This window comes from Scyliorhinus torazame, chromosome 10, assembly GCF_047496885.1.
Source record: "Scyliorhinus torazame isolate Kashiwa2021f chromosome 10, sScyTor2.1, whole genome shotgun sequence".
Classification (NCBI taxonomy): domain Eukaryota; kingdom Metazoa; phylum Chordata; class Chondrichthyes; order Carcharhiniformes; family Scyliorhinidae; genus Scyliorhinus; species Scyliorhinus torazame.
Window position 1 is genome coordinate 202,809,541 of NC_092716.1, and position 27,500 is coordinate 202,837,040.

Below are 27,500 nucleotides of genomic sequence, written 5' to 3' on the forward strand. Positions count from 1 at the left end.
ATTGGGGGACATGTCCGTCAAAGGGGGATCTGGTAGTCACTGGGTGGCTGGTCAGTAGGGAGGTCAGCTAGTCAGTGTGGGGCTCATGGGGGACTTTCGCAGAGGTGGGGGAGACCTGTAAGGGTCAGGGGGTTTCCCCTGAGAATGGGGGAAAAGTCAAGGGGTCTCATGGGGGTTAGGTAAGTGGGGTGTGTCCCATAAGGGTCAGAGGAGTAATTGGGGGTGTAGACGGTGTCTACTATAGTTACCCAGGAGTTAGAAGTCATTTTAGTTCTAACTTTTCTGGGAAATTATTACTGCAAGATATTCGGAACCATCCAAAGTTTGTGGTTTAAAGCATACTTTTGGTTGGTTCCGATGACAGGGAAATTGCCAAATGGAAGTAACGCCACCCTGGAACTCAAATGTTCCAGGCCAGAATATAAAATTCTAGCCAAACCTTTCAGGTGTGAAGTTGGGAAACACTTCTTCACATAAATCATAGAATCCTTATAGTGCAGAAAGAGGCTATTCAGCCCATCAAGTCTGCACCGGCCCTCTGAAAGAGGACCCAACCTAGGCCTATGCGTACACCCTATCCCCACCTCACCTTTATGGACACTAAAGGGCAATTTAGCATAGCCAATCCACTAAATTGCACATCTTGGACTGTACAAGGAAAACAGAGTGCCTGGAGACACGCAGACACGGGGAGAATGTGCAAACTCCACACAGACAGCTACCAATACCAGATTTGAACCACGGTTCCTGGTGCTGTGAGGTGGCTGTGCTAGCCACTGTGCTGCCCCTAAAGAGAGGAGTTTGAAAACTTTTCTGCAAATGACAATTGTTAATTTTAAAACTGAGATTAATAGATTGTTAGCCAAAGATATGAATGTACATGGGGAAAAAGGCAGGTATATGGAGTTAGGTCTCACATCAGTCATGATCTCACTGAATGTCAGAACAGACTCCAGGAGCAAAATGACCCACTCTTGTTCCTGTGCTCCTAGCTCATCATATCCATCACTTTAAGATGCTACGAAAGCATAATGGTATTGAGGCGGTTTGCTACAAGCCACAGAAAGACATATGAGATGCTAAAGATGAGCGGCAAAAGAATTTGAGAAGTATTTGGTGCTATTTGTATCAGCCTGTACAAGACAATACATCATGCATTATACTCATCTCAAAAATCTGCAGAAATATTTAAAACTAGAAGAGACTCGCAAAACCTTTACAACCAGATTAGTGACTCAATGCAACAGTACTTTAAATAGCCTTTCGGGCAGCACGGTAGCAAAGTGGTTAGCACAGTTGCTTCACACTCCAGAGTCCCAGGTTCGATTCCCAGCGTGGGTCACTGTCTGTGCCGAGTCTGCATTTTCTCTCTGTGTCTGTGTGGTTTCCTCCCTGTGCTCCGGTTTCCTCCCACAGTCCAAAGATGTTCAGGTTAGGTGGATTTGGCCATACTAAATTGCCCTTAGTGTCCAAAAAAAGGTTAGGTTGGATTACTGGATTATGGGGATAGGTTGGAGGTGTGGGCTTAGGTAGGGTCCTCTTTCCAAGGGCTGGTGCAGACCAAATGGCTTCCTTCTGCACTGTAAATTCTATGATTCTATGAAATATAGGGGTAGGATTCTCTGTCGGCCGACGCCGGAATTGGGAAACGCGATTGGATGGAGATTCGGTTTTGACGCTGAAATCGTGGTGGGTGCTGGTTTCATGCCAAATCAAAATTCACAGGTGCCTTGAAAGCAGCGTCAATATGTTCCACCCCGCACGTATAGTAATCATATCATTAGCGGACCTGACCTGGTCTCCGTGATTCTCCACCCCCAAGGCAGGAATTCCCAATGGCAATGCTCACTTGTGCTTTTAAAAATCCAGAAACAGGCGCCATAGCTAACGGGGGAGAGAAAGGAGGTAGGACAAGGAGATTTGCGACCGTTGCCTGCTGGACAGGACACAGGCCAGGTTGGGGGACCCTGCCTGGGGGGGGAGGTGACCGGGGACGGGCTGTGGGACCCCGATGGGACTGAGGCGGTGTCCAGGCGCGGCCTGCAAGGCAGCCATCCTGCTGCATGCCCCACTGATCACCCACCTTGGCCCCTGGTACTGCACAGTGACACCGACCGTATGGGTGCCCACACCTTCCTAGCTTCCACCCTCCACCCCAGCCCCCACCCTCTACCCAACCCCCACCCCTTCCTCCTCGTCGCTGTAGACCTGGAGGATGCATTGCGGCTGTATGAGCTAGAGCTGCTCGAGGAAGAGGAAGCTGCAGAAGCGGAACATGCCTCAGAGGACCAGGAGCCAGCCGGTTTGGATAGAGAGCCGGCCGCCTAACAGGCCGACGAGGAGGTGGTGCAAGGAGGCGCCACATGAGGCCTTGTGTGTACCAATGGCGCCTGTCATTTGAGGACCTGCCCGTCTGGGCATGCCATCGAAGACTCCGGCTGAGCAGGGAGACAGTGCGACATATCTGGTGGATCATGGCACATCTGGCACCCCAGGCGAATGGGGGAGGGCACCCACTCCCAGTGGCCATTAACCTGACAGTCGCCCTGAATTTTTACACCACGATGCCGAGTGTGGACCTGTCCGGGATCTCACAGAGCTCGGTTCATGGTGTATCCGCACTGTCACGGAGGCCCTATATGCCCAGTCGGCACAATACATCCATTTGAACGTGGACCGAGCCCACAAGGATGCTCGGACAGTGGGGTTCGCCACCATCACCGAGATGCCCTGGGTCCAGAGGGTGATCAATGGGGTGCATGTCGCCCTTCGAACACCTGCGGATGACAGATCGCTTCACACAAACCGAAACAGGTTCCATTCAATGATTATGCCTATCCGGAGGCCACAAACCGATGCGGAGACCTGCTACAACGATGCCCATGCAACGACCAGGAGCATGATCGAGTGGTGTTTTGGCCTCCTGAAGATGCGATTTAGGTGCTTGGGCCGCTCTGGAGGGGCCCTCCAGTGTGGTGCTAGGAGGGTTGGCCATATCGTGGCAGCCTTGCTGTGTCCTCCACAACATTGCACAGCAGAGGGCGACGTGCTGGAGGAGGAGGGTGAATGCCAATCCGCTGACAAGGATGGACAGGGCATGGGGCCTGGACAGGCACAGGAGGCCGCACCAAGTGTGTGCCAGGACCAACGCGTACGGCTGCTCTGATCGCCTCCAGGTTCACCGACTGGGGGGGGGTCTGGCCAGAGGCACGGACACCGCATCCCACCTGCACGCCTCCCCTTCTGGGGCGACCAGGCATGGTGCCCCAGGTGGCATGGTACCGCCCTGTTCTGCCCACTGCCCACCAGATGACAGGGACGCGGGGGAGGGGGAGTCCGAGGTGCTGCGGTACTCCCGCATCTCCCCTGCAGGAGTCATTGGCACGGGCCCCATTCCACCTCTTTCTCTCAGGGTGCCTGACGGCCCCCGGGCTACTCCATGGGATGGGGGTGCGAGCAAAGCTATCCCCTGAGGCTCCCCCGCCACCTGGCGATGCCAGTCCTGGCGATACCAGTCCGCTCTCGTCTCAGACAGTGTCTGCATGCTCACGTCCATGGTGCAGAGGGAGTGGAGCACCTCCATCTGAGGCTGCACCACATCAACCATTGACTGTGTCACCACCTTCTAGGTATGTGCCACATCAGCCAGTGACTGCGCCATCTCCCTCTGGGACTGGGCCACCTCCCCTTGTATCTGTGCCATGTTGTCGATGCTCTCAGACATGGCCTGCTGTGACTGGGCCACGCTCAGGAGCACCGCTGCAATGTTCAGGTGGCACTGGCACACGGCTGCCTGTGAGAGGGCAGCCCTGTCTTGGACCTCGGCCATTGCCTACACAAACTGCCCCAGGCCTTGGACATGCTAATCCATATCCGAAACCCTCACCCCAATGCCTACACTGTGAAAGCCACCCCTGCTGTGTTGGCCTGGGTGGCACGCAGGGCCGGCACCACCTCCTGCTCCTGCATGCAGTTGGCCTCGTTCACCTGCACTTATAGGTGCCAGCAACCCTTCATCTAGTCACTAACTCTGCGACTGCATCTCCACGATCAATGGGACTGTCCATTTCAGAAGCCCAAAACCCATCTGGACAGTATCTAGTCCCTGAGGTCGGCCTGCCCTCCGACCGTCCCGCCCTTTGGTAATTCCCACCTCATCCTGCTTATCGAAGCATGTGTCTGGTGTGCACCAGATAGTATCCCAGGAGCCTCTTCACTAGAGTGCCCAACCAAGTGTCTATGGGATGGTGGAGGGTGTTGAAGACAGCTGTGACAGGAAATCTGTGTCATCATTGGATTCGAGCTCTGGGGTGTCCTGCGTCTCAGGTTGATGGCTCTCATCCGCGTCGGGCTCTGGCTGTGGCTAGGGGCAAGGGACACCAGAAGGTCCCGCCTCATCATCAGCTGCTCCTGCAAGACACAAGGCAAGACGCATGATTAGACCATGGGCCAAGACCATGGGGGAGGGGGGGGGGTCGGTGGCGGCATTGTGTGGAGGGGGTGGGCTGAGAGTGATGTCGGAGTAGGGTGACGTGAGGATGAGGGCGGCGAGGGGGGGTGAGGATGGTTTAAGGGTGAGGGTAGTGTTGGGGGGGGGGTTCTCCGGGAACCGCAACTCAGCAGAGTTTCACGTCCTCACCCAACGTCAATCTCCACCCCAGCGACTGCCCTTTCCTCAGGCCCACCGGCCACAGCTATGGCCCTCTGTGCTGCCACGGTGAGGGGCCGCAGGTTCGGCAATCCCCCTCCATGCCATCCGTGAACCTTGGTGCCATTCTCCTCGCGCCATCTTGTGTGTGGGGAGTGAAGTGTGTATATGCAGCTGCAGCTTGTCAGCCTCCTGAGTGTCAATCATGAATCTGGCACCATTTATCATTGGCATCGATTGTGTTCCACGTGGCGCCTGTGCTAGCCCCTCAGCATCCAGGTACAGCGCTAGTTTTACTGTCATAGAAGTCCGCAAATCCCGCCCCGACATCAATCTTAGGAGCAGAGAATTCACCGAGGATTCCTAGTTATTCTTTCAGTAAAGACTTTAAGAGAATCAAAACCTCTTTACATAAAACTGCCCATTTGTTAAAACAGGTACATAGGAATATAAATACAAATTTTGAAAAGGTCTGGCCTTGTAACTTGCTTATAATCATCGGATATTAAAGCGTAATTGGTACTGTTTTGCCCTGAGTTGAAAAAACAAGTCTACATTCAATAGGTCATCATTATTTGAGGAATTATCTTGTCATATGTTGTCTGCCCAAAGGTAGGTCCTTGGCTTATTATCTGCTGATGCTCTATCCTGAACTGTTTTCTTGGTAATTTTTTGTCAGTGAAACTTTACCATTGCTTTCCACTCTCAGGTTTGGATGAGGAGGCAGGTCCCAAGTCTACCTCAGTTAATGTTAATTCCAATAATTGTATGTTGAGGCAGAATGAATCTGAAGCTAGATTGTACCTTAAAACAAGTTTATTTCCAAGGCAGCAAATTCACAGACTCTCCCAGTGAACTAATTTATATGCTCTTGCAATGATTCCCTAATCGGGGACAGCTTTGTTTAATTATCAACTTAAAGGGTGAATTTCAAAGCAACACAAATTCAACATTAACAGATTCCCTGCTTTTCTAAAAGCAAACAGTGCATTTCCTTTTCAAAAAAATTGAAAATAGAAAAATAAATCACCCATTTTCATAAAACCTCACATTTTGAGTCATCCTTTTCTAATACAACAATTTTTACAAGCATTCCTTTGGTAAAACAGTCTGATAACTGATGACTTGGAACAGCACGATGGCACAGTGCCAGGGATCCGGGTTCAGTTCCAGACTTAGGTGACTGCATGGAGTTTGTATGTTCTCCCCATGTCTACAAGGGTTTCCTCCAGGTACTCCGGTTTCCTACCACATTCCAAAGATGTGCAGGTTAGGTGAATTGGCCAGGCTAAATGGCCCCTTAGTGTCCAAAGGTTAGGTGGGATTACGGGAATCGGGAGGGGGAGTGGGCCGAGGTAGGGTGCTCTTACAGAGGGCCGTTGTGGACTCAATGGGCCGAATGGCCTCTTTCTGCATGGTAGGGATTCTTTATTTGGTATCAACCACTGGAGCTTAGGATTCACTTTTTCTGCGCCATTTAAAAAAAAAATTAAAATATTTTTATTCTCCTTTTTCACATTTTCTCCCAAACTTGCATCCACCAACAATAAACAATAAGCAGTAACGAATATAATGTCAATCCCCATATCAACAACAATCCCATCCTCCCACAAACCCCCAAACAACTGCCCGCATGTTAACAGAAAGAAATAACAAAAAGGAATCAGGAATCACCCATAGTCACCATTAACACATACAGTCCCCCACCCCCAACCCTCCCAACCGCCCCCCTCCAACTAATGTTCGATGGTATCCGATTCTTGAAAGTGCATAATGATTATCGCCCATGAATTGTAGAACCCCTCCATCCTTCCCCTCAGTTCAAACTTAACTTTCTCAAGAGTCAAGAATTCCAACAGGTTCCCCCGCCACGCCAGGGCAAAGGGTGGAGAGGTTGCTCTCCATCCCAATAGGATCGGCCTTCGGACGAACAACGAGGCGAAGGCTACAACATCTGCCTCTGCACCCGTTTCCAACCCCGGCTGGTCCGCCATTTGTTTTCGACTTGCAAAATCAATTCATAATGTTTTTTCAATCACACTGTGGAGTATTGTTACCAATCAGCACCGGAAACACCAATAATGTTGCTCTTTTTAATGAGTGGAATACTATCCCACCAGTGTCACCATTAATGTTGCCAAATTAACTAGATATGGCAGTTATTAATGATAATATTGCTTTTCAGAGTCGGCAGGTATCAAATGATACCACCACAAGGCTTTACCGGATATCGATCAAAGACCAAACAACCAGTTAGTCAGTTCAAGTTCAAAGATAGTTTATTTATACACAAGGATTACTTCGACATGCAACATAAAACACTACAAGTTAAACTACACCTAACTACAATAACCTGTACTTAACTTCAGGGCAACCGGCTCTTTACAGATGAACAAGGCCTTTGTTCAGATCTTGCGTGGCTGGGTAGAAGAAGTGGCTTCGTTCTGCTGGGCTCATCCATCTGGTAGCGATCGTTGGTCTTGAACTTGTCTTCTGGTCGTAATGCTACACTTGGTTTTAGGCGTAGGCCGGGCCAAGAGAGACCGAACACATGGCTGTGTCTCTTTTTGTCCCTCTGGGATTTAGCGCACTTTGGGGCGGTGCTTAGCTTTGGACCCAATAATTCGACAGGCTTCGATCACTGTCTTCGATTTCGGCCAATAAAGGGGCGGGTGCCTTGATGGCTGGGCGTGGCCTGAGTGGTCATTGACCTTGGCCGTTTGGGCTTTCTTAGCAAAGGGAGTGGCGCCAGTTAGTTTGAATCTGTATTGGTTACCTGAGTACAGGCCTTTTGTTCTGGGGAAATGGGCCATTAGAATGCAAACGAGCAGGGGTTTCGATCACGTCTAGCTATCTGGGTTGCAAATACACACACAAGCTCTGAATGTGTCTGGGTCCTGGGTTGGCCATAATTCCCATGGTCCTTTGCAGGTGGCCATCTGTGATGGCTACATCCCATCTTCTTGATCCTGAACGTGAAGCGTGGTGGATCACACTGTTGATCCCTCATCTGTCCTTGGTGTGCCAGTTAACCTTGGTCAAGGACAGATTCTACACTACTCTGTCCTATGTTTTGGAGCATTTATCTAAGTTTTATTAACACATCATAATCTCTATGGGGTCACTGTAAAACATTCAACTATTACACATTTAACTTATTCGCACAAGGGAATATCTAACTATCACTATCTAAGCTACTCTTATGCTGCTGGCAAATATAAAAAGGAACTTATGTACAATACAAAAGTTTTAAACCAATAGCAGCATCACATTTCTACTTAACGTATCAACGTTACGGAGGTGTACAATCTTTATTTTTATCGGTGGTTACATTGTTTGTTGGGTTGGGTAAATTCCGAAGAACGGGGCCGGGAGTGTATACATCGGGGAGCGGGAGGCTCGTTTTCGCCATTTGCTACGTGTCTGGATGACACTGCAGATTATTGCTATCACCAGAAGGGCCTCTACTGTATACGAAAGGGAATACCATTTAACAATGTTTTTGCACCAAGTGGGGGTATCAGTGTTTATTTCTATGTGTGGTGTGGTGTCCTGGCTAGGGGTATCATGTTGTATGGTCGTGTTCGGGACTGGTGTGGCGTAGGATACAAAGGCTTGTAACGTGCGCAGTTGTAGGAGTCCAGCGAAGATCGCAATGGAGGTCATCAGTCCTGTCTTCATCTTGTCTTCGTATATTCTTGGGGGTACAAGCATATTATCTGTTATTATCGTTGGTTAACATCTCGTTTTGTTTGTCTTTCTCTCCTTAACTTCAATTACCCATTAGAATCGTCACCATGCACCAGACAAGGATGCCCACTGTCCCCACTGCTGTTCGCAATAGCGATCGAGTCACTAGCAATTGCGCTCAGAGCAGCAAAAAGCTGGAAGGGGATCCAAAGGGACGGCAGAGAGCACAGAGTCTCACTCGGTTTGTAGCCTTCTCGGGCTACAAACTCAACATGAGCAAAAGCGAGATCTTCCCGGTACACCCACAAGTAGGTGGCGCAGCGCTAACGGGACTGCCGTTTAAACAAGCCCGACACAAATTCCGCTACCTGGGGATCCAGATAGCCCATGACTGGAAAGGGATCCACAACTGGAACCTCACCAGTCTGACGGAGGAAGTTAAAAAGGACCTGCAAAGATGAAACACACTCCCTCGCGCGGGGAGAGTCCAGATGATCAAAAGGAAAGTGCTGCCCAGGTACCTCTTCCTATTTCAGATCCATCCTGATCTACATCCCCAAGGCCTTTTTCCAAGCACTGGACAAACGAATCATGGCGTTCGTATGGGGGGGGAATGCTAGGATCCCAAAGAAGGTCTTACAAAAAACAAAATCCGGGGGGGGGGGGGGGGGGCTTGCCCTCCCAAACCTACAACTCTATCACTGGGCGGTGACGGCCGAGCGAATAAGGCGATCAAGGAGCCAGAAGCCGAATGGATGCGCGTGGAGGAGGCCTCCTGCAGGGGGACCTCCCTTTGGGCCCTCGCCACGGTGGCACTCCCATCCCCACCTACTAAACACTCCAGCAGCCCAGTGGTGACAGCCACCCTCCAGTCCTGGAACCAACTACGGCAGCAATTTGGCCTGACCAAAATGTCGGACAAAGCTCCCATCTGCAACAACCATAGGTTCAAACCAGCGCTGACTGACGCCACCTTCAAAAGATGGGGATAGGACGGGCCGGACACTGACAGTCAGGGACCTATCCACGGACGGCAGGATCGCAACAATGGACGAACTGACAGAGAAATTCCAGCTAGCCAGGGGGAACGAGCTAAGGTACCTGCAACTCAAAAACTTCCTACGAAAGGAGACAAGGACATACCCACAACCGCCACAACAGACACTACTGGAAGAGTAACTGGACGCAAGCATACTAGAGAAAGGAAACTGTAGAGACATATATACCGACTGGTAGAAGGTGCCGACACCGTACTGGTCGCAACAAGAATGAAATGGGAGGAGGACCTGGGGATCAAAATAGGGTGGGGACTCTGGAGTGAAGCACTGCATAGGGTCAACTCCATCTCCACGTGCGCAAGGCTCAGCCTGACGCAACTGAAAGTGGTACATAGAGCCCACTTAACAAGAACCCGTATGAGTAGGTTCTTCCCGGAGGTGGAGGATAGATGTGAACGGTGCCAAGGAGGCCCGGCCAACCACACCCACATGTTCTGGTCTTGCCCCAGACTTGTGGAGTACTGGACTGCCTTCTTCGAGGCAATGTCCAAAGTGGTGGGGGTGAGGGTGGAGCCATGCCTGAAAGTGGCAGTCTTCGGGGTTTCGGACCAGCCAGATCTATTCCTGGGGAAGAGGGCAGACGCCCTTGACTTTGCCTCCCTGATCGCCCGCCATAGAATCCTGTTCGGCTGGCGGTCAGCAGCACCACCCAAAGCTGCAGACTGGCTGTCTGACCTCTCGGAATCTCTCCAAATGGAGAAAATCAAATTCGCCATCCGAGGGTCAGACGACGGCTTCCACAGAACGTGGGAGCCATTCACCCGATTGTTCCAGGACCTGTTTGTGGCCAACAAACAAGCAGAAGAATAGCCAAGTAGCCAAGAACCGGGGGACAGTAGCCAAAGCATGAGAGGGAGAGATAGACCGGGAGAGGGGGGGGGGGGGGCGGTTATTTCTAAGAGGAAGGAAAGGTGAACCACAGGGTGGGGGGGGGGGGGAGAGGGAAGAGACAGGGAACAATAGAGGAGAGCCAGGGAAGTGATAGGGGGAGGGGGGAGGCAGGGAAACGTTTACAAACTTGGCATCCACAGGAACAGAGAAAAAAGAGAATTCAGGCGGAAGACGGGAAGGCCGGCTGAAGTGGAAGCGAGCCCGAGACGACAACGGCAGCGAAATCCGTCCGGGAGAAGCAAGGGACAACACCAGCACCAGACCCATTCGAGTATTGCCCTCCGTAATTGTCTCTCTGGCAGCCAAATGTACGTCTGCCCCCCCCCCCCCCCCACCCCCACAAACAGATGCCTACTTATGTGTGTAAATAATTGATTTTGTATTTCTCTCGTGTTGTTACCTTTTTTCTTTTTCTTTTTTTTTCTTTCCCTTTGTGATTTGTGTGTGTGCCCTTCTCTTCTTCTAAGTATATATATATATCATATCCTGTGTACATAACGGCAAATATACTTTGTTCAAAAACCCAATAAAAACATTTATTAAAAAAAAAGAATCGTCACCATTTGTGACTCCCTCATTTTTTTTTGAAACAACCTCTTTTAGAGACAAGACATGTCAAGTTTTAAAGTACAGAGACTCGCGCAGCTTGTGGTCGATGCTTGGACTGGGTGGACAATTTCTTCAACCAGTCTGTTCTTTACTACAACCATTAATGATTGAGGCTACAGCCGAATTTTAGGGCGGCCGGTTTTATAAAGTTTCTTCGTCCCAGGGTCCAGACGTAGTTCGCGTGTAGCAGCATATGTGGCAATCAAGTGTGGCAAACGTGTTAATAGCAGGTGGGGAACGACCAGAGGGTCACGGAAGGTAAAGAGTTGAGTGCACAGACTGTGGCAAAGGGCATTCTTTAAACCACAATAAGAGCAGAGAAGGGAAAACTAAGACCTGCCAAAGACAGTGAAAAGTGTAAAGAACCATTCCGGAGTACTCGAAGGCAGGCCCACCCAGAATGGGTCGGATTCCCGGGTAGGGCGGTGATCAGTGCCGTTGCTCCACTACCCAAGCTTAGCTGATCGGATGCATTTGGGGTCCTCAGGCAGGGCAGGGATCAGTGCCGTTGCTCCCTACCTGGGTGACCAAAACGAGCGGAAATAATTTGTAACACATGTGAGATCCAACAATTGTTCCTTTAACGGCCATTGGTCAGTAAATGGCGTTGGAAGAGTAGCTATGACTGTATCAAGAAATTGGGTGTCAGGCCGACATTAATTAAACCATGTAGCAACAAGAAAGAAAGGAGGAAATAAAAGGCGGGCAGGCTCCATCAGTAGTAGGACACCGTAATTCTTATGCGGCTCCTTTTTCTCATCATCTGGACACCTCAGGGTTCTGTATCGAAAAGCGTTGTAAAAGGGTTACCGTAACGGGAGTCAGACTCTGAATCATCACCATCTCCCGGTTGCCAGACTCGTGTCTGCCATTTTTGTGCCGTGGCAGCGTGGGTCATCGTGGAATCCGAATCGTCATGTCTAACCAGTCTACAAGAGTTGTCGCGGTGCTAAAAAGGAGTTCGTTTGTCATGAGGCGTAGGGGCGGTGGCAGTGAAGGGCAAGTTACTGTTGTCGGGCGGTGGCGGTGGCTCTGGCTGTGGAAGGGGATATTGGGGGCCAAACATGTCCTGGTCGTGGTTCCAGGGGCTGGAGTGACTGGAGCCGGGAAGGTTGTACTAGTGGTCAGTGATCGTGGTCAATTTGGGAAGGCTGGCACTATCGTCTGAATCAAGCTCAAGGTGGAAGTCGTACTTGTGGGCAGAGACAAGGTCGGGTCTGTGGGCGTGGATGTGCTGTCATGGCTGGGGGAGGATTGGACGAGGTTGTCGATGGGCGGGGCGGAATCGTCTGTACAGGGAAACCATCATTTGCTGACTGACTGTATACTCTATGGGGTGGACTGTTTTATCAAAGCAGGCCTTACTCTGCTTTTTCCTAGCGCCTAGTCAGACAACTGCAGCGAGCTGTGCTGCTTTAATATTTTCCGTGACTTGTTGGACTGCTTTTTCATGGGTGAGGGCGGTGACTGTGGGGCTTGCCAAATCGAGACCTAATAAATATTCAGTTCCTTTCATGGGCCGTCCGGTCATGAGAGTGTGGGGGGTGAAACCTGTGGAACTGGATATTGTGTTCCTAATAAACATAAGGGCGAATGGGAGGATTGTGTCTCATGTGGTGTTATGCTGTTGCACCATTTTTCTAATGGTCGCTTTCAAGGTGCAATTCATTCGTTCAACAATGCTGCTGGATTGGGGGTGTTACGCTATGTGAAATTTTTGCTTGATTCCAAAAATCGTTAGGACATTTTGCATGACTCTGCCGGTGAAATGGGACCCTTTGTCTGACTCAATGCTGCGGGGAAGACCCCAGCGTGTAAATATCTGTTGGGTCAAAATCTTAGCTGTGGTTTTCGCAGTGTTCGTCCGGGAGGGAACTGCTTCTACCCATTTTGTAAAGGTGTCGATTACACCTAATCCATATTTAAAACCATTTCTGCAGAGGGGAGGGGACCAATGTAGTCGAGCTGTAAATTTGTCCATGGACCATTAATAGGTTGGGTGTGTCTCAATTGTCCTTTCTTGGAGTACCTTTCAGGATTGTTCTGTGCACAGATTAAACAATTCTCAACATAATGCGTGACGTCTGCTTTTAAATCGGGCCACCAGCACAAAGGTCTTAAATGGGCATTAAATGTCCGTCATGAGGCTGGTAAATTACCTGGTTTCTGTCCTGGGTGGGCTCCACATAAATTCCATTTTTCAAAACTATACCGTCCTGTACTGTCAATGAGTCCTTGAATTTGACATAGGGGGCCGGGAAGTTACTGTCTAACACTTGTTTGATAGTGTCGTCTGCCTTTTGGGCCTGGGGTAAATCTTCGATATTGGTCTGTGAAACCTGGACTCCGTGTATCGATTCACTTTCGGGGGGTTGCCAAAAGTGCCCGTGGCGTGACCCTGACTTGGTTAAGGCGTCTGCCTTTACGTTACAGGGTGGGGAGGAACGATGGTGGCTTCTCACTTTGATTATGCCATATGTGCGGTCTTTTGCTGTCTTAAGGATATGCTTCAACAATGGGGCTGAGGGTAGGGGTTTACCATCAGCGGATACAAATCCTCGAGATTCCCACAGGGGCAGGAATTCTGTCAAACTATTGCAGACATATAAACTGTCCAAATGTATGTCCGCTGGGGTCGGAAGGGAATCTGGATGATGCACTACATATGCTATAGCTGCTAATTCGGCTGCTTGTGATCCTAGGTGGCCGGGCAATTTTAAAGATATTTCCTCTAATGCGCGTCCCTGTGCGTCTTCCACATAAATTCCACAACCAGTTATTCTCTTTCCATTTTCTATGGTGGAGGAATCGTCTACATAAACCTTTACAGCGTTGTCCGTGGTCTGGGTATTCTGTGTTCTGATGCCTGCTCGTGTGTGTAGTGACTTCAGAATAAAGGGTCCTGTGTGGAGTTTGGCTGCAATGATCTGGCACTCATGTGGGGTTTCTGCATCCTGAAGGTTGTCTGCTAAAAATGTGTGGGTCTTTGTACGTTTAACTGTAATGTCTCTTCCTTGTAACAACAGTGTCCAGCGAGCTGCTCTGATCTGGCTGACTGAACCGTCCTTTAACCCACCATCTAACATTAGCTGCGTTGGGGTGTGCTTGGTTAAAATCGTTACTGGGTTAAGGCCTGTGATATATGCAAAATACTGCACTGCTCAAAATACTGCAAGCAAGTGCCGTTCGCAGGCTGAAAATCCTTGCTCCACTGGGTCCAAAATTTGTGAGGCATAGGCTACAGGTCCTAAGCGGTCATGTCTTTCCTGTAGGAGTACTGCTGATAGGGTTCGTTTTGTGAGGGCCACGAAGAATCCAGCACGAGTTTCAAGGATACAAAGAAATAACATTTATTTACAATAACATATATATACTCAACAGCAGCAACCTCACTTGCTGCTTACTCCTTCCTGCTGGTTCCAAACTGGCCAGCTTTATTCATACAGGTAGTCTGCTAATGATTTCTCCGCCCCCCCCCTCATTGGGGAAGCTCATACTCCCGCAGGATTGTGGGATTGTCATTAGTCCCCAGCCAATGGTAAGCAGGCAGGTTATAACATCCCTCCCCCCCATAGTCCAAGGAATCCACCGAAGACCCTGGCGAAGGAGGGTGTCGGACTCGTTTTGCCGCAGGCCGGACACCATTTGCACAAGGCGCTGGATCAGGCGGCGTGTAACGAGACGGAGACCGGCGCTTCCGTGATGAACAGCGTAACGGTTGTACATCCACGGCCCGTGGGCCCGAGGATTCCCCCTCTGATGCGTCCTGTGTCTCCATCTCGGAGTCAGAGTCTGCTGCCTCTGTCATCTCGGCGTCTCTATCTCCATTCGGTTCTGTAACGACCTGCGCAGGCTTTGAGTGAGGCACCAGAGGAAGATTGTGAGGGCTACTTTCCATTGTGTCTGGTCTCTGTGGCTGTAGAAATGAGCTCCGGGGGCGGGGAATCTTAGGAAGGGATGTTTGCGCTGGAGACAACCCTGGGCTTGCACCTGATAAGATATAGGGCCCGTTTGGCGAAAGATTACGCCAGGAACCCACTGGGCACCACCAGCAAAATTGCGAACGAACACTGGGTCACCGGGCGCAAACTGCCGAATCAGACGATGCCGAGAAAAACCCTGTCCCTGCCGTTCTTGTGTGCGGCGTACTTTTGCGCCAATGTCCGGGAAAACCATACTAAGGCGGGTGCGAAGTCTCCGGCCCATTAGGAGTTCTGCGGGAGCTACCCCAGTCACCGCATGGGGGGTGGTCCTATACGAAACAAAAAGCGAGCCAGTCTCGTGTCCATTGACCCGGAAGACTGCTTCTTTAGGCCTCGTTTGAATGTCTGCACTGCGCGCTCCGCCAACCCATTTGAAGCCGGGTGGTAAGGGGCAGTGCGAATATGGTGTATGCCGTTCATCTTCATGAACCTCGCAAACTCCTCACTGGTGAATGGAGTTCCGTTATCCGTGACCAGCACCTCGGGGAGGCCATGTGCACTAAAAGACAAACGCATCTTCTCAATTGTTGCGCAGGACTTTGTGCCGAGCATCTTATGCACCTCTAGCCATTTAGACTGGGCGTCGATTAATAAAAGGAACATGAATCCTTGAAAAGGGCTGGTGAAATCCGCATGCAAGCGCGCCCAAGGCCGTCCTGGTCATTCCTAGTGATGTAGGGGCGTGGCCGGCGGAAGCTTCTGATGCTCCTGACAAATGGGGCAGTTTTGGGCCACCTTCTCAATGTCGGCGTCGAGGCCTGGCCACCAAACATAACTCCGGGCCAACATTTTCATTTTGGTCACACCTGGATGCCCATTGTGCAAGTCTCTTAGTAACAGCTCCTGTCCTGTTTCATAGAATCATAGAAGTTTACAGCATAGAAACAGGCCCTTCGGCCCAACCAGTCCATGCCGCCCAGTTTTTACCATTAAGTTAGTCCCAGTTGCCCGCACTTGGCCCATAACCCTCTATACCCATCTTACCTATGTAACTATCTAAATGCTTTTTAAAAGACACAATTGTACTCGCCTCTACTACTACCTCTGGCAGCCCATTCCAGACACTCACTACCCTCTGAGTGAAGAAATTGCCCCTCTGGGCCCTTCTGAAACTCTCCCCTCTCACCTTAAACCTATGCCCTCTAGTTTTAGACTCCCCTACCTTTGGGAAAAGATGTTGACTATCTACCTTATCTATGCCCCTCATTATTTTATAGACCTCTATAAGATCACCCCTAAGCCTCCTACGCTCCAGGGAAAAAAGTCCCAGTCCATCCAGCCTCTCCTTATATCTCAAACCATCAAGTCCCGGAAACATCCTAGTAAATCTTTTCTGCACTCTTTCTAGTTTAATAATATCCTTTCTATAATAGGGTGACCAGAACTGCACACAGTATTCCAAGTGTGGCTGTACCAATGTCTTGTACAACTTCAACAACACGTCCCAACTCCTGTATTCAATGTTCTGACCAATGAAACCAAGCATGCCGAATGCCTTCTTCACCACCCTGTCCACCTGCGACTCCACCTTCAAGGAGCTATGAACCTGCACTCCTAGATCTTTTTGTTCTATAACTCTCCCCAACGCCATACCATTAACTGAGTAGGTCCTGGCCTGATTTGATCTGCCAAAATGCATCACCTCACATTTATCTAAATTAAACTCCATCTGCCATTCGTCGGCCCACTGGCCTAATTGATCAAGATCCCGTTGCAATCCTAGATAACCTTCTTCACTATCCACTGTGTCACCAATCTTGGTGTCATCTGCAAACTTACTAACCATGCCTCCTAAATTCTCATCCAAATCATTAATATAAATCACAAATAACAGTGGACCCAGCACCGATCCCTGAGGCACACCACTGGTCACAGGCCTCCAGTTTGAAAAACAACCCTCTACAACCACCCTCTGTCTTCTGTCGTCCAGCCAATTTTGAATCCAATTGGCAACCTCACCCTGGATCCCGTGAGCTTTAACCTTCTGCAACAACCTACCATGCGGTACCTTGTCAAAGGCTTTGCTAAAGTCCATGTAGACAACGTCTACTGCACTGCCCTCATCTACCTTCTTGGTCACCCTCTCAAAAAACTCAATCAAATTTCCGGGACAATCACACGCGTCCCCCACAAGAGGATGCCGTCTTCCACGCTGAATTCTGACAGCTTGGAGGAAAATGCCCGCAACTCGCCTGGGAGCTGTCTCTGCTGCCCACCATACAGGACTATGTGCCGAACCTTTGACAGGACTGGCTCCGTCTGGGCCCACTCACGGATCTGTGCTGCCGTGACAGGCAAGGTGTCCATAAAACTTAGGGTTGCAACCACCTCACCGGTCGTGGGGGTCGACATGGGGCCTGTTGATAAAGGCAATCGGCTCAGTGCGTCGGCATTCGCTATCTGCGTTCCTGGTTTGTGCTCCAGAAAATACTCGTATGCAGCGAGCAACAAAGCCCAGCGCTGGATCCATGCGGAAGCAATGGGCGGTATTGGTTTATCCTCTCTGAAAAGTCCCAGCAGAGGCTTATGATCAGTCACGATAGTGAAATGGCGGCCATACACGTACTGGTGGAAACGTTTCACCACAAAGACCACTGCCAGGCCCTCCTTCTCGATCTGCGCGTACTTTTTTTCCGCTGCAGTCAATGTGCGGGAGGCGAAAGCTATCGTCCGCTCGGCCCCGTTCTCCATCTTGTGGGACAGGACGGCCCCAATACCATACGGGGATGCATCACATGTGACGAGCAAAGGCTTTCCAGGATCATAGTGGGTTAGTAACCCAGACGACGACAATTGTTGTTTTACCCACCGGAAAGCGGTCTCTTGCGACAGACCCCAAACCCAGATGTGATTTTTCTTTAGCAGAAGATGCAATGGGGCCAGCGTAGTTGTCAGATTGGGGAGGAACTTCCCGTAATAGTTTACGAGACCGAGAAAAGAACGAAGATGCAAAGTGTCAGTCGGGGCGGGGGCCTGTTGAAGCGCGCGCACCTTCTCTGCGACAAGGTGCAAACCTTCGCAGTCCACCCGATAACCTAGGTAGACTACTTCCTTCGCCTGAAAGACGCACTTTGTGCGACGTAAACGGACTCCAGCCTCCGAAAAGCATCCAAGGACAGCCTCCAGATTTTCCAAATGTTCCTGCTCCGACGTCCCTGTGATCAAAACGTCATCTAAGTAGACAGCGACACATGGTAAACCTCTCAAAATGCCCTCCATAACGCGTTGAAAAATAGCGCAGGCAGAGGATACTCCAAAGGGCAAACGTGTATATTCATACAGGCCCCGGTGTGTATTAATCGTTACATATGGTCGGGAGGCAGGGTCCAGCTCCAACTGTAGGTAGGCGTGACTCATATCTAATTTTGTGAATGAGAGTCCACCTGCAAGCTTTGCATAGAGATCCTCTATGTGAGGCATTGGATATCGGTCGAGTCGGGAAGCCGTATTCACTGTAAGTTTATAACAAAGAACAAAGAACAAAGAAATGTACAGCACAGGAACAGGCCCTTCGGCCCTCCAAGCCCGTGCCGACCATACTGCCCGACTAAACTACAATCTTCTACACTTCCTGGGTCCGTATCCTTCTATTCCCATCCTATTCATATATTTGTCAAGATGCCCCTTAAATGTCCCTATCGTCCCTGCCTCCACTACCTCCTCCGGTAGTGAGTTCCAGGCACCCACTACCCACACAAGCGAACTGTGGCACCTGGCTTCATTACAGGCACAATTGGTGCTGCCCAGTCAGCGAAACGGACGGGCCTGATAATACCCAAAGTTTCCAAACGAGTTAGCTCCCCTTCTACCTTCTCGAGCAAGGCGTAAGGCACCGGGCGCGCCCGGAAATAGCGCGGCATGGCTCCTGGTTCGACTTGGATACGGTCTACGGCCCCTTTTATTTTCCCCAAACTGGGCTGGAATACATCTGGGTATTGTCCGAGCACCTCAGTCAACCCTCCAGAAACTGTTTGGAGGATGTGCTGCCACTGCAAGCGCAAATGGCGCAACCAGTCCCGACCCAATGGGCTGGGCCCATGGCCACGCACCACGATAAGTGGGAAACGCCCCTCCTGGCGTCCATAAACAACAGGGGGAATCGTAGTTCCTGCAATGTCCAATGGTTCCCCCGTGTAGGTGGCCAACCTGGCCTGTGTGTCGGTTAATGTAAGGGTCTGTATACCCTGCTTGATGCAGTCGAATGTCCTCTGGGCGATCACGGAGACCGCTGCGCCAATGTCCAACTCCATCTCAAGCGGGTGACCATTGACCCGTACTGTCACCTTAATGGGGGCCACATGGGGAGCTGCCACACAATGCAGCTGCAGGCAGTCGTCCTCCGTGTCCACGTCCTCAGGAGTAGTCGCCGCAGGTTCATCCACATGGAAGGTATGGCCCCTGGGCTGGTCCCAGTTTCGGTCGGAACGACAGCGCCTCTCGTGCCCCCAGGATCGGCGTCCGCGACGGGGTCGGCGCCTACAAATCTGACACGGACATGGCTCCTCATCCATTGGTTCTGGAGAAGGCTCCCTTCGGGGAGGAATGTCTGACGGCCACTGGCGTCGATCCGGACGTCGTCTCGCCCAAGGTACCGCAGGAGTGCGGGGGGACGTTTTCGGACGGAAGGGGTTGCGCCCCAAGGCATGCACTTCCATTCCCTGTATCTCCTGCACTCCTCGTTCTGCGCTCTCTCGGGACAATACTATTTGAATGGCCTGTTGAAAAGTCAATGTTGGCTGAGCTAACAACTTTCTCTGGGTGGCCGCATTGTTAATACCGCAAACCAAACGGTCGCGTAACATTTCTGACAAGGTCTCACCATAGTCACAGTACTCCGCAATCCTGCGTAGCCTGGATAGAAAGTCGGCAAGGGATTCTCCTAGGGTCCTCTCAGCGGTATTAAACCGGTAACGTTGGACTATCGTGGACGGGGTTGGGTTAAAATGCTGCCCCACTAAATTCACAAGTTCATCAAACGTTTTGGTGTCCGGCGCAGCTGGGTACATAAGGCTCCTAATCACCCCAAACGTATGTGGGCCGCAGGCGGTGAGCAATAGGACCACCTGGCGCTCATTTTCGGTGATATTGTTTGCCCGGAAATAGTAACGCATCCGTTGTGCATACTGGTTCCAGCTTTCCAGCGCAGCATCAAAAACATCTAAACGTCCGTACAGAGGCATGGTGTAATAGAAAACAACTTCCAACCTGTATCCAACAAAAATCCAGGGAGGTGGCTTCAGCAGTGTAGACAGCTATTCACTTTAACCCTAGTCGCCAGTTTTGTGAGGGCCACGAAGAATCCAGCACGAGTTTCAAGGATACAAAGAAATAACATTTATTTACAATAACATATATATACACAACAGCAGCAACATCGCTTGCTGCTTACTTCTTCCTGCTGGTTCCAAACTGGCCAGCTTTATTTATACAGGGAATCTGCTAATGATTTCTCCGCCCCCCTCATTGGGGAAGCTCATACTCCCACAGGATTGTGGGATTGTCATTAGTCCTCAGCCAATCATAAGCAGGCAGGTTATAACAGTTCGGTCGGTGGTTGCTACTTCTATGGCGTAGGGAGAGTGTGGGTCTGGAACTTGCAAAGCGGGGACTGTGCTTAGGGCGTGTTTTAATTCATCGATGGCGTCCGTGTGCTGAGGAAGCCATTCCCATGGGGCGTTCTATTTAAGGAGCTCTGAGAGTGGGACTGCTTTTGTGGCAAAACCATCTGTATGGTTCCTACAATATCCAACTAATCCTCAGAATGACCGGAATGCAGTGACATTGTGGGGCAGGGGCAATTTAACTATTGACTCAATTAATTTGTGTTCAATCTCTCTCTTCCCGTGGGTGACAATGGTGCCTAAGTAAAGGACCTTTTCTTTTAGGATCTGGGCTTTTTTCGGGTTAACCTTGTATCCAATTGATTGTAAGAGACCTAGCAATTCTGAAAGAAGCTTAACATGCTCTTCCTTTGTGTCCGTCTGTAGGAGTAAGTCGTCCACATACTGAATAAGGCTTCAGGGGGAAGAAATTTGGAAAGTCCGTTGGCCAATTGTCGGTGAAAAATTGAGGGGGAGTTATGGAAACCTTGCGGGAGGCATGTCAATGTATAATGTTGTCCTTGAAATGTGAACGCGAACTTGTATTGACAGGCCTTATCTAAGTGGATGGACCAGAAGCCATTGCTAATGTCCAGCACGGTAAAGTATTTTGCTTGTACTCCCTGCTTGAGCATGGTTTCGGGACTCGTGGCAACGGTGGGGGCTGCTAATGGGGTGACCTTGTTAAGCTCTTGGTAGTCAATGGTTAATCTCCATGAACCGTCGGGTTTCTTTACGGGCCAAATTGGGGCATTGTTTGTTGAGGCTACGGGCCGAATTTCTCCTTGATCTAGTAAGCTTTTGATGACTTTTGAGATCTCACCCTTGGCTTGCTGTGGGAAACCGTATTGTTTCTGGGGCTTGGGATCGGGACCCGAAATTGTGACCGTGCCTGGGATCTTCCCACAATCGTGTTTGTGTTGCTTTATGTTTTCTGAGGACCTCTCTAATTGTCTGGTCTGGACTAATTGTTTGCGGATCAAACCAATAGTCTCCTACTGAACAAATCCTATGTTTGTAGTCCCCTACTGTGAGCATAGCGGGGGCTCTCACTGTTTTGGCCATTTTCCATACACACCTATTCACGGGGTCAAAGGAACGGTTGTGGGAGCTCATAAAGTCGATTCCTAGAATGTGCTCGGCTGTTTGGGGCAAGTCGACTAAAACAACGGGATGTCTGGTGTTTATGGTTCCTATCTGAATATCAACGGGGGCTGTAATGTATCCCTGCTGTACATGTCCTGTAAATCCACTAAGGGTGATGGTGTCTGTGGTGGGCCATTTGTCACGCTGAAACATTGTGGAGGAGTTTAAAGTGGTGCGGGACCCTCCTGTGTCCCAAAGGAACTCTACTGGATGTCACCGGAATGTGCCTGTGACTACTGGTCTGCCTGATTGGTCCCAGAGTGTGTCGCAGGCCCAAGTTGGGGAGTCCGAACACCGTCAATCTGTGGTGTTGATTACTTCATTATCTGTTCGGGCGCTAATGCTATGTATGGGCCTAACATTGTTCCTAGGTGGGGCGTTCGATTGCTGGTGCCGTTGCTGGTTCGGGAGGGTTTGTCTGCATTCGCAGGCGTAATGTCACTTGTGTCCACAATTATGGCAACCTCGTGGTGCCTGTGCTCTGGGGTGCTGTCCTTCATGTCTGCCCTCATTTACCCATGCTGGGTCCTGATTAGTCCTGACTGGGTGCATATTCGCCTCTGCCTTTTCCTGATCTGCCTTCCTATGTAGGGATTGTTCCCAAGCTCTGGAGAGTCGCTTTAAAACCCACACTTCATTATGTGTGGCGTCTGCGGGATCGTAATTTACACAAGCCTTTTGACCTGCTTCTGTGGCGTGGGAGACTAAAGTGTGGGACCATTTAGTTGTATCGTCTTCATTTAAGTGTGCACGGTTCAAATCCCCAAATACTGCCTTATAATGGATCCAAAGGCGACCTGCAAATGCAGTCGGAAGCTCTCCCTTCTTTTGCCTACAACGGTTCAAACCTTCTACTGGGTCTCCCTTGTTGTACCCGATCGCATCTAAAATGGCCGTTTTCATCTCCTGGAGAGTTCCTCCTCCTACATTCTGGGGTTCTGGTAAAGCTGAGCTAACGGACGGGTCAAGGCTCATGACTATAAGCTTAACTTCCTCCGGTTCGTTTAGACCGTACATTACCGTTTGCTGCCGTACTCTCTCAAAGAAATTATGTGGGTCTGCGGTGGATTCAAATGGTTCAACTTTGGCGCAGGCATCTCTCAATTGGGTGATGGTTAGTGGGGTGGTGTAAACAAAATCAGGCTCATCCCGATCCGATGACTTGCGCTGTGTGGTGCCCGGATTCATGGGGGTGTGTGCTGCCTGTGCAGTCGGTGATGCGGGTGCTTTGCTTTTCGGGGCCTGGGGGGCTCTATTGTGATTTTCGGTATCCTCCACATATCTATGGGCGGTTTCATTTAGTTCTTGCCAATTGGGGCCATTCTCCTCATCTAAATCTTGTCCAAAGGTATCTCTGAATCCGTTTTGCACTGACAGCAGTGACTGCAACTTCTCTATTTGTCGTTTACATTTCGCATGATCTACTGTGCTCTGTCTTTGTTCTGCAGTGGAGCTATGGAGCGCTCGTAAAGCTGTCTTTAAATCTGCGCATTGTCTTGTTAACTGTGCTACCTGCTGTTCTGTCTCTTCTCGTACCAAGACTGCGCGCTGTGTGTCTTGGTAGGCTTTATCGTACTGGGTCTGAAAGCTGCTAAGGTGAACTAAACAAGATTGGTGTGCCCGTTTGACATCAGCCATCTCTTTATCTTTAGCTGCCGACTGTTCCCGGAGTTGCTCATTAATCTTTTCACATTCACTATAGTTTCCCTTGTTCTTCTCCTCTTTCTCAACTAGCTGTCTGCAGAGCGTCCTCACGACCTCCTCTGTGCCTCACAACTGTGCCAAACAGGACACTATTGCCATTGGCTTACGAACTTTTGCTGCATTCTTCTTATGTACCTCGGTTAGGTTGTCCCATCAGGTTTGTCCTATGCTTCCTGGACCTGACTCGTCATTTGAACAAAACGCGGACAAAAGGCGCCTTCCTTTCCCCTTTAAATACTTCCTCAATTCTTCTTCCCATCTGGGGCACTGCTCTGCTCTGTTGGTCGCTGCGACCTCGGGTTCCTGCGGGTTTGTTAGGCGTTCCATCGCTTTTATGGCCATTGCTACTATTATCTCTATTCTCCGACTGTGACGTTCTCTGTTTTCCTACCTCTAAGTTCTCTTTTGCTCTGTTTCTAATAAAAAATAATAATATTAATAATATAGTGTAATTCAATACAAAATAATAGTTAAAATAAAAATTAAAAGGTTATTAAAGTATTACGTAGGCTTAAATGAAAGTGGTTTGGCATTTAGAGGTCATGAGGAGAAGTGGGGCTCACCAAATAATGGAAACTTCATGGGGGCCATTGAACTTATTGCAGAGTTCGACCCATTTTTACATGAACATCTCGAGAAATGTAAAAATGAAAAAGTAAATGCTACTTACCTTTCCAAACCCATGTATGAAGAATTGATAGAAATCATGGGAAAACATGTGCAAGATGAAATTGTGAATCAAATCAACAACCTAGACACCAAATACTACTCTATTATTGTTGACTCTACGCCTGACCTAACACATGTTGACCAGCTGGTAATTGTGGTTTGATACTGCTATGATGGAAAACCCTGTGAGAGATTTTTAACATTTTTACTGATAAAAAAACATTCATCCATAACCTTGTTCAACAAAATACAACAAGTCCTGGGTGAACATAAGCTTTCACTTGAAAATATCCGTGGTCAGTCCTACGATAATGCATCTAACATGAAAGGCTCGGAGAAAGGCCTGCAAGCACTCTTTAAAAACATTAACAGGTACGCAGACTATGTACCATGTGCAGCCCATTCACTTAACCTTGCTGGAGAAAAGGCAGTGTCTACTGTACCTGAAGTTGTTGACTATTTTGGCATTTTGCAGGAGCTGTATGTTTTCTTTTCTGGATCTCCACGAAGATGGGGGATTTTAAACACACAGGGCAATCTACATTTTTCTCTAAAGAGCTTAAGTGTAACTAGATGGTCTGCACACTATGAAGCAGTCCGGGCAATTAAAAATGGATATATGGGTATTTTACAAACTCTCAAACATATTTTTGAAGACTCAGAAGAGAAGCCTGAATGTAAACGAGAGGCAAAGAATTTATACCACAAGTTGGTAAAGCTGGAATATGCTACTTTAACAGTCGTTTAGGAAGAAGTGCTGGAGCGTTTCAACAAAACAAGTAAGAAACTACAAACCCCTGGTTTTGATGTATTTGAAGGTTATCTCTGCTATCATCTTTACTTTTGTTTGTTAAAGAACTCAGAGAAAATTCAGCAGATAGGATTGCACACTATGAATCAGAAACAAAAGGTTTGTGTGAAGATATCACCTCAAGTTATTCTGATGCTTCCAAACGCATTGTTACAAGGAAATTTTCAGATGGAACAAGTGGTATTGCTTTTTTGAGAGGAGCTGCCAAATTTAGGCTAGAAGTTCTATATAAACTCTATGACTGCTTGATAATCCAGTTACGCAAGAGGATTGACCCATATGAGCAGATTGCGAAAAGGTTCAAGTTCCTCTCAGAATTGGTGAACAATTCTGAAATTGATGAGGACAGTATTAAACTTATAATATCGTATTACAAAGATGATATTGACCGCAAATTAGTAAACGAGTGTTATCAGTTCAAAGAATATTTGCACCTTAGGAAATCCCAGAACACAGAAGAAAACACGCCATCTAAAATGCAATACGCAGACGTTCTTCAGCTTATTTGTGAGCAACACCTAATTGAAGTGTTCCCCAATATTACTACTGCGCTTAAGCTGTACTTGACAATGCCTATCACGAGCTGTGAAGCAGAAAGGAATTTTTCAAAGCTATCCTTTATAAAGAACGCTTAAATTCTTTACGCATATTGTCTCTAGAAAATTACATTACGTAGTCCAATCACTTGGAACCAGGTACGGGGTCCGCCCAAAGGGGCGGGAAGCCCCTGGGGACTATAAAATAGAGTCCCCAAGTTCAAATCGTCCTTCTTGGCAGGGTCACTCAACAACGCAAATCAACCCCTGAGAGTGAACTGCCCAGCTGCCGCATCAACCAAGTAAGTCTGCAGTCAACGCTCGCTACGAGATAGGCGCTCCTAGCTACAAGTCCATACCAGCTTTTGAATCCTGCAGACTCAGGACCTGAACGAAAGGCCATTTGTTCCCCTGACCTGGTGGGCCAATTCCAAAGCTAACTATAGGCATTTTAGTGATAGAAATAGTCTAGAAAGTAGAGTTATATGCATAAGTAGTGACTTACTGTATATAATAAATGTGTTTTGATCTGAATCTTACTAATTGGTGTGTTGAGTTATTGATCAGTACTTGAACTTGAACCTTGTGGCAGTATCATAAAGATACCTGGCGACTCTAGAGCAAAGGTTAAACAAACAGAGCAAATTACGAATTAAGAGCCAACCAAAAGTTAGCAACATATTACTGGCGACATCCTGACAGGACCCGACTTAGAAGTGGCTTAACCACTCCGGGAGAACCCAAAAATTTGAATTAGAATCCAATTGGGAACAGAAAACCACAAGTGTTCAAGCAGTTCTGATTAATCCTCGTAATTCGGAAGCATGTTAATGCATGCGTAACTAACAGGGCTATAAGGTAAAACTGATAGATTTTTGTTGCGAAAAATTGTCGGGAGTTTGTATTCTGGAAAATAGCGAAAGCCGTACCCGTAATTACAGCACCACCTTCGTACCCCTCGTTCCAAATTTTAAGAGAGTATTTAGAGAGGAAAGATGGCAATGCAGGCAATGCAACGCCTCATGAACCCTGAAGAATTCATGGTCGCAGCGACCAGCAGTAGAGTAGGACAGTGTCCCGTTTGGGAAGAAGAGATCAGAAAATATCTCAAAGGGAAAGGATGGCCCCTTTGGAGTGAATTCTGTGATAATGAGGAAACAGGACCCGGGAGTGTAGGACATACTTGGTGGGAGAGCCTGTCAGAGATCCATAAGAAAAGCTTCGGGAAAGCTCGCAAGCCGATGGCAATCGTGTCCTGTCTGGCACAATTGCGAGGCACAGAGGAGGTCGTTCGGACGCTCCGCAAAGAGATAGAAGAGAGACATTGAATGAGTAAGGTCGATGTTAGTGAGATCGAGAGAGAGAATATAGATTTAAGAAGGAAGTTGGCAGCAAAGGACGGAGAGGTGGATGATGCCAAGCGGGTACACCAGTCTTGTCTAGCGCATCTGAGCAGCTTCCAAACCCAATACGATAAGGCCTATCAGGACACGCAACATGCAATCCTGGTAAGAGAAGAGACAGAGAAACAGGTAGAGGCATTGCAAAGGCAGTGCAGCGATTTAAAAGCAGCGTTAAGAGCACTCCATGCTGCTACCATGGAGCACAGACAAAGCTCATTAGATCATGCGAAATGCAGGAAGCAGATTGCGGAACTGCAGTCTTTGCTTTCGGTGCAGAATGGGTTTCAGAGCACCTTTGGATCCCAATTAAATGAGGAAGACGGCCCTGATTGGCAAGAATTAAATGAAACCGCGCATAGGTATGTTCAGGGAACATGTGCGCAAGGAAAGCCCCAAAAGAGAAAAGCACCCCAACCCCCCACAGAGCAGATAGATCAGGTTCCCATGAATCCAGTAACTACCCACCGCACCGTCACATCGGACAGAGACGTGGAATTCCTTTACACCACCCCCTTAACCGTGACCCAATTACGGGACGCGTGCGAAAAGATCACACCGTTCCTCCCCACCTCAGACCCCCACCACTTCTTTGCGAGAGTGAAGCAGCAGGCGACCATGTACGGCCTGGATGAGCGGGAGCAAGTGAAGCTCACAGTTTTGAGTTTAGACCCTTCGGTTGTAGCAGCCCTTCCCGACCCACAGAATGTAGGAGGAGGCACCCTTGCAGAGATGCACGCGGCGATCCTAGACGC